This window comes from Tenrec ecaudatus, chromosome 10 (assembly GCF_050624435.1).
Source record: "Tenrec ecaudatus isolate mTenEca1 chromosome 10, mTenEca1.hap1, whole genome shotgun sequence".
NCBI lineage: Eukaryota > Metazoa > Chordata > Mammalia > Afrosoricida > Tenrecidae > Tenrec > Tenrec ecaudatus.
In genome coordinates, this window is record NC_134539.1 from 90945806 (window position 1) to 90966205 (window position 20400).

Sequence of the window (20400 nt, forward strand, 5' to 3'; positions counted from 1 at the left end):
CATACCATAATAAAGCAAGGGAGGTGTAACTGTATGGTAGTTCATAATGCACCCTCATGGCCAGAAATTTGAACCAAAGTTCAACGACCACCAGTTCTATGTCCTTGGGATAGCCGCCATCTTCTTTCTCTCACACTAGGGAGCTGTTGCACCCTTACGTCCAAGGGTTACAGAGGAGAATGCGGTAACACCCAGTTCACTTAGTGTGGTGTCTTGCATCCAAGTTCTTCTGGTGTGGGCTAGGAAGGATGTTGTGAGCATTGGAAGACAGTCTAAAGTCCTAATAGTCTAGAGCAAGCACATGGCCTGGGTCACCAGGAAGTGGCTAGAAACTAGGACAATAGTAGCCAATTAGGAACATAGTACTGGGCATATTCTCCCCTTGGGTTCCATTAAGTATGATAAAGGGTTTGCTCCCAATGAGAAGTCGGTCTTCCCATTTTCCTACCAACAGAAATGTAATTGCCACCCCCAACTCCCGCATTTTGACGGGAATTTCCAGTTGGTGATCTTTTTCCCTCTGGAAAGAGTGTCTGTTGCTTTCTGGTGACCTTAGCACACCATTGTACTGCTGTAACCAAATGGTTTCCTCCGACTCCCCCCCACACACACACAAAAAAGTGACACCTGCCAAGGTCAGATCTCTTCGGTATAAGTGGTTTTGAAGATGTACCTAGAGAGGAAGTGGTCTATGCTTCACGGACACGAGGCAGACTCTATAGCTCTTTGCTTGAGAAACTGGATTAGAAGATTACATGTCCTGGGAGCTTGCCTTTATCTGGGTGTCTATCCTTACAGTCATGGAATGCGTCAACATTTGAAAGACAATCGATGCAATCCACCACAAACACAAGATAAAGAATACGAACCACATGAGCATATCAATAGATGCATAAAAAGCATCCGACCACATGCAACACTCATTTCTAATCAATACGATAGGAATAGGAGGTGTGTTAGGCTCGTTGACAAGAGAAACCCATTCATTGAAACTCATATGTATGTAAGAGAGAGGTTTCTATCAAAGAAGAATTGCATATTGAGAAAATTTTCCAGCCCAGTTCAGATCATGTCCATAAGTCTGCTATTAGCCCTTATGTATGATTCTAGTCCATAAGTTCTTGTTAGACTCACACAGCACATGTAATGATGCCCAATGCAGGAATACCACAGGTTAGTGGGTGGGAAGTCTTGTGACAGAGGCAGTGGAAGCATCTCGATGCTGGTGTGGGTCTCCATGTGGCTCCTCCAGCTCCAGGGCTCTGGCTGCCCTCAGAGTAGAATGGGAAGCACAGAGAGAGTGCGGCCCTCCTCCAGGGAGAAAGAGAGGACGTTCCCAGAATCTCCATGAGATGCCTTGCCCACCAGGAGGCATCATTGACCTTGCTTGCTAAAAGAAAAGAGAACTTGAGATGCCTATTGAGGGAGAAGATGGGGATGGCTTCCAGCATGGTTCTCATGACATATAATGAGAAAAGAAAATCCTCACAGCAGGGCTATCTGGACAACATAATGATACATGGAGAAAATACGGAAGGATTTCATTTTACTTGGATCCATAATCAATGTTCACGGAGCAGCAGTCAAGACATCAAATGATGATGGCATTAGACACACCGCTCATTTTAAATCACGAAGTGTGCCCCTGTTCTGTTTAAATGCAACTCAATTATAAACGGACAAAAGATATTCACACACAGAAAACACACAGAGAAAATGTTTTAACATGTTTACCCGCAGGAAAGTGCACGTTAAAGCACAACCAGATATCAGTCAAGAATCAATTGTTCCTTCCAACGAATAGTCACCCTGTAGAGCAGAGTTTCTGAGTGGGTTTCTGAGACTGCCATTAATTAAGGGAGCAGAAAGTGTCATCTTCTCCCATGGATCAACTGGTGCCTTCAAATTGCTGACTTTGCAGTTAGCAGCCCACTTGGTACCCTGCGATGATACCACCAGGGCTCCTCTATGAGAGTGGCTAAAATGATGTAGTGGCAACACCAATGCTTGCAAAGAGCAGGAAAACCCTTTCATACTGGCTGATGGAGTTGTAAACCATAAAATGTATCAACTCTAGAAAATAGTTGGGCAGTTAAAACAAACCTCAGTGCATAAGAAACTTAGCAATTGCACCCCTGGGCACTTATTTCAGAAACATGACCACTTAGGTTTAGGAACAACTTGTACAAAACTGCTTGTGTTAGTCTGGGTAGACTAGAGAAACAAATCTATAGACACACATATGTGTATAAGAAATAAATTTATATACAAGAGCAATTGAACATTGAGAAAATATCCCAACTCAGTCCAGTCCAAGGCCATAAGTCTGATACCAATGTATAAAGACCTCTTCAGACTCACAAAACACATGCAATGAAGCCAAATGCAGGACAATCACAAGCCAGTGGCTAGAAAGTCCTTGGGTCCAGTGGTGTTGTAAGCATCTCAGTGCTGGCAGGGGTCTCTCTGTGGCTTCTTCTAGCTTCCAAGGTCTGGTTGCGTCCATGTGGCTTGTCTTCTGCAATGTCTCCCAGGGAGTAGCAGAGAGAGAAAGGTGTCTTCCACCTCTAAGGAGGAATTACCAGATTTCCCAGAATCCTCAAAAGGCCAAGCCTACACTGCAGTCTCATTGGCAATCTCCAGATTGACAGCCTAGACTCCCCCCTACACTCTTACACCTTAAATTGACACCAGATTAGGTGATTACCACAATGCTCATTGAGGTTTGATTTGTAATAGCCCCAAATTGGGAACAACTCAGATGTCCTCCAATAGGAGAATGGTTCACAATCTGCAATATGGTCCCTCTGTGTGACAAAAGGCATCCACTCCAGATGCGTACCACAACTTGAATCAATCTCCAGGGGATTTTGCTAAGTGAAAAAAAAGCAACACAGATTACAACCCATCACAGGGTGACTCCATTTACATAAAATTTTGAAGTGACAAACTTTTAGAAATGAACAAATCAGTGGTCCCCAGGAGGAGCGATGCAGGTGTAGGTGGTATGGAGATAGGTGTTGCAATAAGAGGGTAACATAAGGGATTCTTGTGAACTGGAATTGTTTTACATTTTGACTGTCAAGCAAATACAGAAACCAACATATGAGGAAATTTGATAGCACTAAATGCATACACAGAAAGGTCAACGAGTAAAACTAGGTCAATATGAGTTAAATAAATGAGATGTAAATATAGTGTTGTAATACATTACTATCAAGGGACACCGGATAAAGGGGACAAGGAATCTACAGTTATCTCAAAAAGTTTATTTTTAAAAATACTTTAATAATTCCTTCATGAGGTAAATGCTATAGTATAGTCAATTGTTCACACATATATTTTTTAATATCGTACCTGCCTCTAGAGATAAAGGAGCCCTGATGGCCCTGTCGGCTAAATTTTGGAGAGAAAGTTAGATTTTTCAAACCCACCAGCACTTTGAGGGAGAAAGATGAGGCTCTTCTGTCCTGTAAAGATTTGTAACTTCACAATCCTTCTATAGGGTTGATGCGTTAGGGTGGGTTCTCTGGAGAAACAAAATCAATGGCACTTGTATGTATTGCACATTGAAAGAAATTAATTTCAAAACATAGCTTTCAGAGTTGTAGAAATAAGTAAGTCCAATCTGGGCCAAGTCAAGCTTCTCCTGACTCATTGAAACCGAAGAACAAGAAGGAGGAGGATGAAGCAGAGACAGCAGTGGGTATGTGTAGGCTGATGGATGCAGAGGTCCAAAATAGGCCTAGTGAATCCACCACTGGTAGTCTGCTGATTGCCAGGTGACAGACAGGAGATGGAGGAACCAGGTACATGACCGAACTCTAGCAGAAGTTGAAGTCAATGAGAATTAGGCTCTGCTCAGTCTCTAAGGCTTCTGGCACAAAGATGTCATCAAACTGCAATGCGATTGATTGGTTGGGCTTTGCTCCTACCTTTACCCAGGAGTGTCTGGTTGACATGATCCATAACCATCCTAGTCATGAGGAGTGGGATTAACTCAGTGGCACTAGGTTTCATTGAGTTTTAGAGCTAAGCATATAGTCTCCAATACTTTAGGTAGACCAAGCATGGAATGGATTTTTTCCATAGACCTTTTCCATACCAGGTGTGTTGAACTTTCAAAGTGCTGAATGGTCCTTATTTCCCTGGAGATCAAACATATTAAGGTGGCATGTAGCTATCCCTACCCAAATGCATTGCCTACTTTGTAGTTTTTCATCTTTGATAGCTGCTAATAAAGATGGAGGAGAGATAAGGGATTTAAGTTTTTAAAAATCATTATGTTTTCATTCCACTTGTCCACAAACTCACAAAGCCTCCTCGTGGATTCTTTCCTTGAGAAATCCCCCGAGAGTTCTCGTAACCCCAAAGGTGCAAGGATGGCCAACAAAGTCCCCACTGCCATCAAGTGCACCACAGCTCCTGGCAACCTTATGCAGGGTTTCTGAGACTCTCAGTCTTTGAAGGAACAGACTGCTTACTCCTTTTCACAAGGCCGGTGGCTTTGAACCCTTAATCTTAGTGTTATTAATACCCATACTGTGGGAGAGACAAAACATTAAGACGTTTTGATTTGTGTAGAAGAAGCAGCTGCACACAGCATTCACAGAGGCTGGTAATAAAGATGATTACCCTTGCAGTTGCCTGTGCTCAGTCCACACAGTCGCATGACTTCTGTAGCAAAAAGTCCTTCTGTGGTGTTGGGCTTCGCCTGAAGGCTTGCTTTGAGAGCTCTAGAATATTCCAGTAGTAATCCACAGAATCTATCTTGTGACCAAACATTTTCATATGATCACGTGCATTTACCCTGGTTCATCTGTGCTCTCAGTCATGAGAATGTCTGTCAAGCTGGTTGCCAACGAAGCATCATCCCTTTTCATTATTAATTGGGGGCTCAGGTGAAGGTTCTCCCTTTTCCATCCCAATACCCACCGTTCAAGCGACATGTCATTTGTAATGAATTAATTTACCAAAATTTATGAGGATGGTGATAATAACATTTATCGTTCACTTCTCTCCCTCCTTTTTCACTCTTCTCACTCTGGTTGATTTCTTTTTCTCCAGAGAAAACAAGCCAAAACAAGGGCACGTCTCTCCTTCTCCCAGAGCTGCCAGTTAAGTTTGTCAGAAGACAACCAAAGTAAAGTTTCTTTCGAAACTACTTTCTCTCTTTGAAAATATTTTGAATGTGCGATAACCCCGTATTAGGAGAATCATCTCTCTGATACAAATATGGGCATTGTTATCCACAAGCAAATAGCACATCAAGTGTGTTGCCATTGAGTTGATGATGATTCCAAGCGACCCTCGAGGCCAGAGTAGAGGTTCCCTAGGGTGTGAGCTCTGCAGAAACCAGCCATCCCATCCCTCTTCGGAGCAGTCAGTGAGTTGGAATCGCTGTCCTTTTGATTCACAGTCAAGTATTTAGCCAACGTGCCACCGGAACTCTGAAACGTATGTACACAAATATGCACGTGTATTTCACAAGCTTCCCCATGGGTTTTTTCTTCTGTTTTACTTTTTTTGCATGTTTTCCATTTTGCTCTGCTTTAATGTGTCTTCAAGTGCCATGCAGGGACTTCCTTAAACAAGGCCACGCCATCACATGTTTCTAAGTACTTTATTTCTGGGTGGCCACGCTGTAGAGAGGGGATCTCCCAAAGGAAATACAGATTATATAGGTCTTTCTACTGAGCTAAAATTAGAAATTATTCAATTTTTTCTCTTTCTTTCAAAAATACTGTATTGATTTCCTTGATTTCAGGGCACTGGTGGGAGAAAACAATATAAAAAGTAGATATAGAAAAAAAATAAAACCCAAGAAAACAAGATCCTCTCCTTAATGAACTCTGCAAGACATTCACAGAGTTTCCCAGAATTCTTAGTTGCCTGGAGGCCATTAAAACAGGAGCAATATGCTAATCTGGATTCCTCCATGAATATCACATCTTATTCATCAAGGCATGAACACAGTCGGTGGTCCCAGAGTGATAGCACTTGGGAAAGTAGCTTCTTTTACTTAAAAAAAAAAAAAAAGAATCAGCACACAATATGAAAATGGTACCCTAGACTCAAAGACGATCTGGAAGGAGATGGAAAGCTTCTATACATGCCTTTGCACACTGTGCATGCGGGACTCAAAAAGATGATAGCACAATTATCACAGTGACTGTGATCCCCCACTGACTTCTGGAAGCTGCCCCAGTAAAGACAGAGAACCCTTTCTTTCACACATGTCTTCACCTGACCTTGTACACAAGGGACCCCAGTCTGTCTTAGCTCTCCACCGGCTAGGCAGGCTTGGGTAGATAGACAGGAATCATCTGCAGTGAGTGAGTGTTTGACTGGTCATTGAAATACCCTCAGGCCTATTTGGCATGCCACAAAGATTACAGTATAGAGTTTTTCCTTGTGAACACCCTAGGGCATTGGGATCAGAAACCTTGGTGCCAAGCCTGAGATAGTATCTCTTTAATCTCAATGACATTTAGATCAATCATTAGGCTACAGATTGGGGGTAAGAGTGGTACGCTCCTAAGTCTAAAGTTGGTAGCAGAGGAGAGGGGAAACTATTACAGGCCCTGGGCTTGTTTGAAGAACTGTCTCCCCACAAACTCAAATCCAATATTAGTGTGGTAGTTACATCATTTTGTGTCAACTTGATATCTTGAATGTAAGAGTTGAAATTAGCCTGTATATCATGTTGCAGCTTGATGACCTCATTTGGAGATGCCACCAAGATAAATGGCTCTCTCTCGCTCTGCCTTCACCTTCATGCCTGTGAGCCACCCTGAGACCTGTGAGAGACTTGGAGATGTGACCACCACCATTGGATCCACAAGACTTTGCACCCACTGGCCTGTGATCTTCCCGTATGACTGCCTGCAGTTTCATGAGTCTGAAGAAGGGTTTATGGACTGCAATTGAACTTATGGACTTGGGGACTTGAGTTGATCTGAGCTGGGATATTTTCTTGGTATACAATTACTTCTTGATATAAAGCTTTCTCTTAAACACGAGTGTCCTTGAATTTGTTTCTGCAGTCAACCCTGTAAAACACAAGTGGAGATAATGATCATAGTTATGTAACTGTAATATAATAGTGGCATTCAGTAGCTACACAAAAAGCTGTTTCTCCTACCATCCTTGACTTGATACACTCCATATGAAATGATTAAGAGAAAAAATTGGTTATGACTTTTTTATCCAGCTGTGTACATTAAGGGAATACAGCTGGTGTTTCGGTTATTCTGTCTGTTGCTTCAATTCATCACACATTCTCTCCGATCTCTCTGTTCTGCTCTGTGTGTGTGGAGTAGACTCAAGGAGACTGCATCTCTGAGCTTCCATCCTATAACTTCTGATCGGACGTAATGAATAAAAGGTATGGAGGTCAGGAGAAGAAAACATTAAGAGTATTAACCCACGCAAGCACACTCTCTATCTCCTGTTAGTTTGTGGTCCTATTATGAGTTGAGTATTACTATGGTTCTGGAAATGTGCCCATGGTACTTTAAACACCAATAGGGTCCTCTCTGATCTGCAGATTTTAATGGAACTTCCAGACTATGACAGATTAGGAAGAAATGTTTTTATTTAATTCCAAAATTTGGCCCAAGAAAACGCTGTAGATAACAGCAGAATATTGTCCAATATAATTCAACTTCGGTGGAGGAGGTCGCTACAAATGCACAGTGACTGGGGTTTGACAATACCAATGACTGGGAAGGTGGAGCAGGAATTAGCAATGTTTAGTTCTATTTTGTATGGGGGTCACCATGAGTCAACTGATGGTAACTAATCACACCACCACACATCCTTTCCTTATCTAAACAACACAGTCCCAGAGAGGACTAAGATACCCTGTGACTATAACTAAAATTGTGTGATGGTCTTCCCACTATCCCAATCTCATCTGAATATGGCAGCTCCATTTTCTCCCTTGCTCTTCAGGAAAAGGTTAGTAAAAATGGCGTACTTCTGTGATTTGTCACTAAATACCTCAGTATTATTGGACTCTTACACTCGGTCCAATACTCTTCAATTTAAAAAAGTCCACTGCCATTGAGTTGCTATTTACTCATATTAACAGTTGAAGACAGATGACCCACATGGAAGAAGCAAACATGCCTGCATGATCACGAGGTGCTGAAGGGATCAGTTATCAGGTATCAAAGAACAAAAAATCATATGCTCACCTCTATGATACGATTGCTGAAGACCAATGGGTGCATAAGCAAATGTGGTGAAGAAAGCTGATGGTGCCCTGCTATCAAAAGATGTAGCATCTGTAGTCTTAAAGGCTTGAAGGTAAACAAATGGCCATTTAGCTCAGAAGCAGCAAAGCCCACATGGAAGAAGCACACCAGCCTGTGCAGTCACGAGGTGTCAAAGGGATCAGGTATCAGGCACATCAGAACAAAAAATCATATTATAGTGAATGAGGAGGGGAGTGCGGAATGGAGACCCAAAACCCATTTGCAGGCCACTGGACATCCCCTTACAGAAAAGTCTCGGGCGGAGACAAGCCAGTCAGGGTGCAGTGTAGCAACAATGAAACATACAACTTTCCTCTAGCTTCTAAATGCTTCCTCCCCTTCCTCCCACTACCATGATCTCAATTCCACCTTACAGATATGGCTAGACCAGAGGATTACACAGGTACAGATAGGAACTGGAAACACAGGGAATCCAGGGTGAATGATCCCTTCTGGACCAGTGGGGAGAGTGGCAATACCAGAGAGTGGAGGGAAGGTGGTCTGGAAAGGGGAAACCAATTACAAGGATCTACATGTAACCTCCTCCCTGGGGGATGGACAACAGAAAAGTGGTGAGGGGAGACGTCGGACAGGGCAAGATATGACAAAATAATACTTTCTAAATTATCAAGGGTTCATGAGAGAAGGGGGAGAGGGGAGGGAGGGGAGAAAACTGAGGAGCTGATGCCAGGAGTTTAAGTGGAGAGCAAATGTTTTGAGAATGATGAGGGCAATGAATGTACAAATATGCTTTACACAATTGATGTACGTATGAATTGTGATAAGAGTTGTATGAGCCCCTAATAAAATGATTTTTAAAACACTAGAAGGCAGAGAATAACTTCTTCACAAGGTTCTGAGGCTCTGAATCGCTGTGGAAGCAGACAGCTTCATCTCTGTCCCATAAAGCAACTGTTGAGTTCCAGTAACTGGAGTTCCTGTGGACAGTCCCACACAGAACATGCTTCACTGTCCGGGCTCCTGACCTCGCTAACAGTCCCTCCTAAAACAAACCCCACATACAATTCAATCGCTTGGCTAAATCTACCTTCTCTTTCTTAGGACTCAGGTATCCCAGCTTAGGTCACACCTGTCATGCCAAATAGGGAAGGAAAACTGATAGGTGGCCTGTGGGTTAGAGGACTGCTCAAGTTCTGTGCATTCAGGCTCTTTCCAGCGAGTAGATTACAGAGGGGCGGCAGTAGGAAGAAAGAGTTAATTCTTCACCTTTCTAATGAGAAAGAGCTTTTACTTCTCTAATTATCCCGTTTCCTTTTTTTTTCATTCTTAAATTAGGACTTTGTAAGGAAAACTGAATATTGCCCCTGAAAGAACAACTATGGGTCAGCAAGTGTGCTCCTCTACTGAACCCGGGAAATGTCAGTGTCTCTCTGAGTACCTGAGGGGAATTTTTGTGCTTGAAATGTCATGGACTAGCGTGGCTCACAGAGCAAGGTGGCAGGGAGTCATCTCGGATGTATGCAGGCTGCAGAGACACCATAAGCAGAGACGGGGCACAGCAAACTCACCACCTGTGGAAGCCCATCTCCCCTAATCTCCCACTGTGTTGCCCCTTTACCTTTATATCTCCTTTATCTTACCAGCTCTCCCTTTCATGAATAACTCACCAAATGATGTGAGACAGTTGTTTTTCTTTCCGAAAAGCCAGATCTTTTGCTCCTACTAAGAGTCATGGTAATTATCTTTAAAATTAATCAGTGCAATAGTCTGGAAGAATTGCAATGTGCCAGAGAGCCATGGGAGCATTGTTTATGCATCTTATTTTAATTTCCTCAATGGCAGTGAATTTGCTTTGCTTTGGTGTGGGGTTTTTTTGTTTTGTTTTGCTTTGTTTTGTGTGGGCTCTGATAAGTTGCAGGCCTGGGGGCTTTTTAGAACTCCAATTACAGTAATTCCAGACACAACTGGACAGAAAATAGAGCATAAAGGAACAAAAAACTGCTAAGAAGAGACTCCTGGTCTGCCTCCCTCACCTTCCCCCCCCCCCTTCTCCGTTCATTCTTACTTCATGTCTTTCTTTCTTTTGGACAATTTTATTTGGGGGAGAAAGAAATCATTGTTTTTAAAATATCTAATATTTAAGAGTTATCCCAATACGATTCTGAGAGGAAAAGAAGATAGTAATTGAATTCCTCAATGCAATTCAATGCTGAGGCGACCTTAATTGAGCGGGGTGGCTAAACCCTAGAACATCAGACACCTGAAGCTGGGTCGCAAGGTGCTCTGCTCTTGTCTTCTCAAAGGAGTGCAAGGTGCACAACTGCAGGTGAGGCCACATATCCAATTAGTGTGGCTCTTCTATAGTGTGGTCTCTGCCTTCGCATTGGTTGCTCTACAACTGGAACGATCAGATGGAAGAAACTCTAACAATAGTGTCATTACCATCAAGAAGCCTTACTGGCCTCATTGTGTTCTATGACGTGTCATTCTGCCTGCTTGGTTCTCGCTCTCTTCTTCAGACCTCAGTTCATCTAGGGCGCTGATTGTGCTGCATCGGTGCTCAGATCCCTTCTTGCAGCAGTAGATTCAGTAAGAGGACAGTGAACGCTCAGTGAATCCTTGTTTTTCATGAAGGATTAATGCATAAAGAAACAGAAGGATCGGTCTTGTTCTCCTGAATGTTTCTAACTCTTCCTTGCAGATTGTTTAAGCCCCAAGAACATCCATTTCTGTTGCCCACTCCTAGAACTATTCAGGAGGACCGTATAGCTACTCAATCAAGTTCCATCTCCTCAACACGGAAAACTGGGTTTCCATATTAAGCCTGGACAATACTCATTCTTACCAACACCCAGACTTCTTGTCGGGCAACTTGTGTTCAGTCATACTAAAACGTGAAACTGCCTCCCCACTCCACGGCCCTCCCTTCATCAGTCCTCTTCCCCCTTTCTTTCTGAAGCTGGCGAGCGCCTGTTTTGTTCTTAATCCATTGAGACTTTTCCTCAAGCATCGCCTCCTCTGAAGGTTCCCTGCCCGGAAGTGGTTGTTAGCTTCCTAGAGTTTACTAGCGGCTACACCTAGTCAGCTTCAGACGATGCCCAACTGAAAAAGAAATAAAACCTGCTCCCCGGCCCTGCACCAAATCCATGGTCACTTCCGACTCTGACTGTGGAAATGCAATGGAGTTGCCTCTGGCTGATTCTCAGAAGCATCGCGCCAGGTCTGCCTTCCTACTTCATGTCGGCTGATTCTGACTTACCGTGACTCGACATGGTACCAGGAGGGACTAGTCTCTGGAAAGGATACCATGAGGGTAAAGTGGAGGGGAAAGAAGAACAGGGGATGGACTGACACAGAGACTGCCGCAGAGACTCAATCATAACAGCAGTGGAGAGACTGGCACAGGGTCTGTCGGTGTTTTGTTCGGTTGTACATTGGGTCAGTATGCGTGGAAACCCACTCCGTGATGCCCACCCTCAAACAGAACAGGGCCGACTGCTTCTTAGCAGTTCCCACATGTAAAGTCTTTACAGATGCAGATAGCCTCAGCTTTCTTCGAAGGAGCTGCTGACAGGTTTGAACCTCTGATCTGTAAGTGAGCCGATAAACTCCGCCCGACAGCACCACCGCAGCTCCTGGAAGTTCCACTGAAATCTCTCCAGCCTTGCAACAACATGCATGCTTCTGTGGAGTGTCATTGCTGAGAATTGAACCTGGCGCTCGCAAGTGGAAAGCTAGAATGAATCACTACCGTCCAATTCCCTTCTTTTAGCAAATCATCTTTTTCTCTGTAGAGATTACAATAGGTTGTACAAATGAGGGACCGCCTCTCTCCTTCAGCGTCTACTTTCTAACGACAAATGTATATCCACTTGTAAACGTGTGTGTGCTCTGGCAGATTGTCTGAAAGATAACTTCTCAATATTTGCTAACTAAATAAATGGATGAATTGCCAGCCAAGAAAGGAAAGCGAGATTTCTCAATATTTTTCTTCTATATTGATTTTACTATGCTTCCTTATCACAACACTAGTGCTTATTCTCTGTACAAAAAGTGGTAATTACTACACTGGATATTTTCTCTCAGTTTTACCAATTTGAGGAGCAAAACTTTACTTTTTAAAATTATACATGGGACTGAATGATTTCCCTATGTTTAACGTCCATCTGTATAATTTTACGGAATAATCTACATCTGTCTTTTACTCATTTTATTGCAGTACTCAAGCTGTTAATTATTAATGGATGAAAAATCAGCTAATAAAAAATTATAACCATTTTTTCTGTTAGATTTTGGAAATGTCTTTTCTAAAATTAATTTAATCTTTTATGTCTGTTTATTTTGAACTACATACTTCTTTTTGAAGTATATATTTTAACGGTTATGTACCAATGTTTTAAAAGTCAATTCTGCCTTTGAATTTATTTATGGAATGGAATTATTTATTGTTTCATTTTCATATTTCATTTTTTAATCTCACTGGAATTTATTTTGGCATAGAGTGTATAATTTCTCCACAGAGAAATCTAATTGTCCCACCATGATTTATTGAATAATTCATAACTTCTCCTTTATTTGAAATGCCATATTTATCATATGCTAAAATCTTTCTCTATATATGCATGAGTTTGTTGTTGGCCTATTAACATACAGTTCCATTGAGAAAATATATTCTTTTTTAATAAATAATTTTATTGGGGGATCTTACAGCTCTTAAAACAATCCACACATCGATTTTATCAAGCACATTTGTACATATGTTTCCATCATCCTTTCAAAACATTTTATTTCTATTTGAGCCCTTGGTATCAGCTTCTCTTTTTTCCTCCTTCCCCACTCTCACTCCCTTGTGGTCTCTTGATAAATTATAAATTATTATTTTTTTTCATATCTTACACCGTCGCTGTCTCCCTTCACCCATGTTTCTGTTGTTTGTCCCCCTGGGGGGCAGTATATGTCAATCATGGTGATTGATTTCCCCCCACCCACTTCTCCTTACCCTCATGGTATATCTACTCCCATTACTATTCTTGAGGGGTTTATCTGTTCTGGATTCTGTGAGTCAAGAGCTCTTATCTCTACCAGTGTACATGCTCTGGTATAGCTGGATTTTTAAGGTAGACCTGGGGTCACTATAGTGGGGGGGGGGGAATCATTAAAGAATTAAAGGAATGTTGTATGTTTCATTGGTGCTATACTGCACCCTGGCTGGCTCACCCCTGCCTTGTGACCCTTCTGTGAGAGGTTGTATAATTGTCTACAGATGGACTTTGGGTCTCTACTCTGGCCCTCTCTTGTTCGCATCAATATGATTGTTTGTTTTGGGTCTTCTGATGCCTGATCCTGTCGGCACCTCGTGATCACACAGGCTGATGTGCTTCTTGCATGTGGGCTTTGTTGCTTTCCTGCTAGATTGCCACGTGTTTATCTTCAAGCCTTTAAGACCACAGATGCTATATGTTTTGATAGCCAGGCACCATCAGCTTTCTTCACCACATTTGCTTATGCACCTATTTTGTCTTAAGAAATCATGTCAGGAAGGTGAGCATCACAGAATGCCAGGTTATTAGAACGAATTGTTCTTTCATTGACGGAGGACTTGAGTAGAGACCCAAAGTCTGTCTGCCACCTTAATACTTAACATTTAAACATATGTACACAGTCCTATATACCTATCATTATATATAAATATATTTACATATGTATGTACCAGTATTTACACCTCTATAAATATCTTTTGCCTACTAGTTCTTTCCTCCATTTCTGAGGAAAAATATTCTTACCGCAATACAGCACTGTGAGAATTCAGGATTTTAAAAAAAGTTTATTTAATCTTTACCAGGTATTTTCATATTTTACAATATGTCACATTCTTTCCTATTCCTTTCCACCCGTATACAACCTTCTTCTTAAAAAAAGAAGCCATACCAGTTTCCACAGATTTCTTATTCCATATGAAATTTAGAATGCTTTATCACTGCCCCCAATCCCCCCCAAATAAAATATGTATATGATATTAATGAGAATGAAATAAAGGCATTAAATGAATTGAGATAAAGTAAAACCTTTGCAATTTGGAATATAGTTCTATATTACTAGGGAATGTTTTTTCCCTTTTAAAATTATATAAAGAACATACTGATAACTTCTATTTTAAAGTAATGGATATTATTTCTAGATTTTCATGTAAGGGGTCTCTTTATCCCTGCATTCATTTATTCTTGGTACCATAGCAAATAAGTACAAATGTTGCTGTTAGGTGCCAATGAGCCATTTCTGAACCATAGTGACCTTATGCAAAACAGAATGAAACACTGGTGGTCCTGTACCATCCTTACAATTGTTCCTATGCCTGAGCCTGTTGTTGCAGCCACTAGGTCCATCTCCTTGAGGGCCATCCTCTTTTTGGATGTCCCTCTCCACTACCAAGCATGAGGTCCTTCTCCAGGGACTCATCGCTTCGGACAGCATGTCAAAAGTATGTCAGATAAAGTCTTACTATCCTTGCCTTTAAGGAATGCTCTGGCTGTACTTCTTCCAAGACAGATTCTTTGTTCTTCTGGCAGCCCATGGTACTTCCATTCTTCTCCAGCAACACAATTCAATGCATGAATTCTTCTTCTGTCTTCCTAATCCAATGTCTAACTTTCCCATACATATGTGGCAATTGAAAACACTATGGCTCGAGTCAGGTACACCTTAGTCCTCAAATAATATCCATGCTTTTCTTTCTTTTTTTCATTTATTTATTTTTTTAATAATTTTATTAGGGGCTCATACAACTCTTATCACAATCCATACACACATCAATGGTGTAAAGCAAATTTTTACATTCATTGGCTTCATCATTCTCAAAACATTTGCTGTCCACCTAAGCCCCTCAGTTTTTCCCCTCCCTCCCCACTCCCCCCTCCCTCATGAAACCTTGAAGGGGGAGGAGGAGAGAGTGGAACACATCCTGGCCCATCAGGCCATGAGGATGATGTTCCCCATTAGAGCAGCCAGTCTACAGAAAGGACCACATGGCCGGCCCCACCATGACACATGACATCCCTCACTGACCCATGCCCCTGCAGGGGACATCACCAGAGACACAGCATGGGAATTGCGCCCCATCTGACCCCCTGCTCTCCCTGAACTGCATCTTCAGTGCTGTTCTCTGTGGTGCTACCATCAAGGAAGGAGACATTATGTCTCCAGCTGGGTTGGCCCTGTAATCCTCTCTGCGGATGAGCTGCTCTGAGCAGGAACATTGCCCTCAACGACTGCCACACTGGAATGAGATCTACTTTCTCTCCCCTTTCCTGTGGAGACATCTACATGCCCTCCTCAAGGGGCTTATTTGATAGATTTCTTGAAGGGCACAAGATGATAGCCATTGCTTACTGTGAATATGTTGTTAGAAATCTGAACATCACATTTTGTGATAAAGGCCGGAAAGTGATGCCATTTTTGCCCCCCATCATGACAATGTGCCTGCTCATTCTTTGAAGGCATCAAGCTCTGTCCTATGACAATTACGTTGGGAAACAAGAAGCTATCCAACATCATCCAACACATTGCCCTAATATTGCCCCTTCTAACTTCTTTTTGTTCCCAAACTCAAAGAACATTTTAGAAGAATCCCATATGAGTCCCTGGAGAATGTTTGATTTTCAATCATGTAAATTGAAGAGTATAGAAATTTGGGAGAAGGATTAGAAAGCTATCAACAGTATACACAGAAGTATATGGACTTGCATGGAGGATATGTCAGATATGATAGTTTTACATTCTGATGTCTTTGTGTAATAACGAGGAGCCTTGCTGGTATAGTGGTTATGCATTGGGCTGTGATGATCCACATGGTTGACAGTTCAAAACCACCTGCAGCTCTGAGGGAGAAAGACTGGGCCTTCTACAGTTATAGTGACCATTATAGTTCCAGAAACGCAAAGGGGTTGATAGGAGTCAGCACTGACTGCATGGCAATGAGTTTGGGTCTTTGTGAAATAAACATTTTTGTGGGGTTTTTAACAATGCCATTTTACTTAGCCTCATACAAATTTTCAGGGGTTATTTTCACAGTTCTTTATCAATCAGTCTTTCCTACCATATTTCACTATAAGCAACAAGAAGAAATGACTCATCTTTAAGATTCACTTACAGATTTTCCCAGACAAATATCTAAGTCCATCGTTTCTAAGCACTTCCTTCTAGAATGTGTTCAGAGATAATTATGGTCTTTTTTGCAGCTTTATAACAAGATCATCTTCCTTCTAGTGTCTAATAACAGGCTTATCCTTTCCCTTTACAGTCTAGTCAGAGGCACATTTGATATTAACATTTCTAGTAACATTCTGTTAATGGCAATAGAAGCTCATCTATAGGCATCCTCATTTTTTGTGTGTATCATAGTCTGAATGGCTATTAAAGTTTGTAATTCTATTAATAGTCTGTTCAAGAAAACCTATGCTTTTACTATCAATTGCCTCAAATTTCTTCCATCCTCTATACATTAGCCAATTATAAAACAATGTCTGTATGCAAAGTGTTTGTTAGAGAGCACTCCTACCCTTGATATGTAATCCTGCCTTGTTTCATAGTTGCTTTCCGGTAAACATTAATACCACCAGTGGATGCTGTAAACATAGGAAATGATTTTGCATAGTTCTTGAGAATAGAAGTCTGAATGGGTCTGGGCATGGTTTAAAGGAGAGGCTTCTTCTTGTTTGTGACCTCAGGAGTTTATTAGAGTTCCTTGATGCTTCTCTGTCTTTCTGATCTTTTTATAATGAGGATGGTATTAAGTTTAGGGCCCACCCTAGTATGACATCATCATATTAGCATAACAAAGAAAACTTTCTTTTTTTTACATTTTATTAGGGGCTCATACAACTCTTATCACAATCCAAACATATACATACATCAATTGTATAAAGCACATCCTACATTCTTTGCCCTAGTCACTTTCAAAGCATTTGCTCTCCACTTAAGCCCTTTGCATCAGGTCCTCTTTTTTTTTACCCTTCCTCCCCGCTTCCCCCTCCCACCTCCCTCACGAGCCCTTGATATTTTATAGATTTTTATTTTGTCATATCTTGCCCTATCCGGAGTCTCCCTACCCCCCTTCTCTGCCGTCCATCTCCCAGGGAGGAGGTCACATGTGGCTCCTTGTAATCAGTTCCTCCGTTCCAACCCACTCACCCTCCACTCTCCCAGTGTTTTTTTTCATTACATAAACTTTACTGGATTGGATCAAAGCATCACAGACAAGTCTAAAGGAATCATCTAGACTGTTGCTGGACACCTCCTAGAGCTACTCATCAGCCTGCTGAACTGTTCCTTTTTCAGAAACATAGATACCATCCCAAAACTTTCGGATATCCTTGTTTTTAACTGTCGTGGCTTGCTGAATTAAAGCACCTGAATTTGATACAAGCTCATGTCGTTTCCTTCAAGAATTAACTCATCTTTCTGGGCTTGAGAAACAGAACAGGCAACACCTGTCCTCATGAAAACCCTCCTGATGTATTTTTCACCCAAGAAGTTACGGATTTCCACAAGCGACCCATTCTCCTGAGTAACCACGTTGATGGGGAAGTGGGCACACACAGACCTCATCTTGTATCGGCAGCCCAGTGTCACGCCCTTGATAATGTTCTGTACATGACTACAGATCGTGCGGACTGTAGTCAGTTCCTTTCTATTTCCCCACCATTTGTCAACTCGAAGCCTCTTCTTCTTCTTCCCAAGGAGGCTGAGTTCTATGTTGATGTGATTGAAATCCCTCCGCAGGGTTCCTCGGGGGCCTTTCACGATGACCGTGCGCCCCTTCAGGGAGATGTCCACATTCTCCGGAATGTCGACAGTCTGGTTGCTGAGAATGGTCTTCATTCTCTTGTTGAAAACTTTCATTTTCAACAAGATCATAGATGGCTAACATTTTAAGACATCTGTTTTGGGGAACGGCTCCACTCATAGCATGAAGGAACACATTATATTGTACATAGAACTAATTATTGGGTTTTTACAGCACAAAATAAACATTTGTAACATTTATCACAATTAATTTTTCACTTAAATGTGCCCCTCCCCCACAAAAATATGATATAAATCTCAAACTCTTTGTTATTTTGTCTTTGATATGGGGAAGGCTTAATGTGGGGCGTGTCTTGGGGAAATCTTCTTTCAGATGTAAAATTGATTGAACACAAGGGAATCAGAGATGGAGGAAGAGAGAATTGTCAAGAGGTGTCCTTGAGTGTATCCTTGAGTAGATGCTCAGAAATACAAAAACCTTCCTTCAGAGTCAAAAGAGATGGGTTTCCCTGGAGTTAGCTCTCTGAATTTGGCATAGTCCCTAAACTAAGGGAAAATATATTTCTGTTTGTTAAAGTCGCCAGTTTGTGATATCATGTTTTTTTGTAGTAATATTTAGTATTCGTTTAAGATATGAAGAGTTTGACATCTGAATTTCAGCTTGAGATATGTGTATGTTACAATCCTGCTCATTGAAAGTAAAGAGGCCCTAAGGCCACTTACTGATAGATTTAGGACTGCAGCTCTCAGTATGGATTGTAGCTCAATAGAAAGAAAACAAAACCCTCAACGCTGGACTAACAGGTAACCTCATGGTAAATGATGGAGAGATGGAAGATGTCAAGGACTTTATCTTGTTTGGATCCAGACTCAATGCTCTGGGAAGCAGAAGTCAAGAGATCAAAAGACGTGTTGTCTGCTGCACAAGACTTCTTTAGAGTGTTGAGAAACAAATAAGTTACTTTGAGGACTAAGGTGCACCTGAGCTAAGTCATATATGTTCACTGGTCTTATATGCATATCATATTTGAATATTGAATATGGAAAATTGAAGCATAGTGCTGATGAATAATATTGAAAGCCCCTGAGACTGCCAAAAGAACAAACAAATCTGTCTTGGAAGAAGTTCCGTCAGAGTGCTCCAGACTTTGTCTTACATACTTTGGACATGTTATCAGGAGAGGCGGGAACCTGAAGAAGGACATGATGCTTGGTGAAGTGCAGGGGCAGTGAAATAGAGGAAGACCCCCAAGGAGATGGAATGACACAGTGGCTGCAACAATGGGCTCAGTTATCAGAACAATGGTGAAGGTGCAGGGTGAAGCAGTCTGACCTACACAGAGTTAGGATGAGGAGGAACTGGCTTGACAGCATGTAACAAGAGCAACCACCTAATTTGCTGTTCTCAGCATCTCGGTTTGTCCTCTTAACCAAATCTAGCAAAGTGGAAGTTTAATCACTTTAAAATGGAATCTCTCCTTTTTTCTTAAGTCTTTCATTCCTATGACATGAATTTTGATAAAATTCATATTGAACCCTGTATCTCTGGAACTCTGTGCTACATTCTGTGCTACATAGGAATTGTTGTTCATATGTTAATTCTTGTTCAATAGCATCACTTCCTTTGTGTTCAATTTGCTGTTTAAATTATTGGTTGTGCTTTCACTACAATGATTTTATGTTCCATTTTGTGGATCTTGATTCACTTCTTTTTTAATATTCATGAATTTTTTAACATCTGAATTTTAGTAATATTATAATTTCTTTTAAAAATTAATCATTTTATTGGGGGGCTCTTACAAATCTTAAAACAATCCACCATTCAGTTGTAATAAACACACTTGTACATATAATGCCATCAATATTTCCAAAATATAATTTTTTAAAATATTGTAGTGATATTGGACATAAGGGTGTTCAACTTCTCATCTAAGGTGTTTCAAGGCTCTATTATTACTGTTCATTGAATCTAATAATTCTATGTCTTGATGTTTAAAATTTAGATTTATTTTTAATTGAGAATTTCTGATTATATAATTTCTTCTTTTGAGAAACCTCTTTTTTTAAAAAAAATTCTGTGATAAGAAACATTTACCTTCTATTTTATTTTTGTACAGTTTTATTTATACATAATCTAGATGTCATACAATTTGATATTTAATCACATCAATAAATGTTACATAATCATTATCATAATCAGTTTTAGATAATTTTCTCTTATCTTGCACTCCTTGTTATTATATCCCTGTTTACCCTCAAACTCTCCTGCCATATTCCCAAGGAACCATTAATACTATCCTGGATTTCATACACTGAAAAACATACAAAAATACAAAACTGAGTCTAAAGAGCTGTCAATATTAGCAAAATAAAATAG

General features: G+C 41.1%; 1 pseudogene; it reads right to left on the reverse strand.

Annotated features, from left to right (window-relative positions):
* Window positions 1-17520: 17520 nt before the first annotated feature.
* Window positions 17521-18098, reverse strand: LOC142458107 (large ribosomal subunit protein uL6 pseudogene; annotated as a pseudogene).
* Window positions 18099-20400: the final 2302 nt, after the last annotated feature.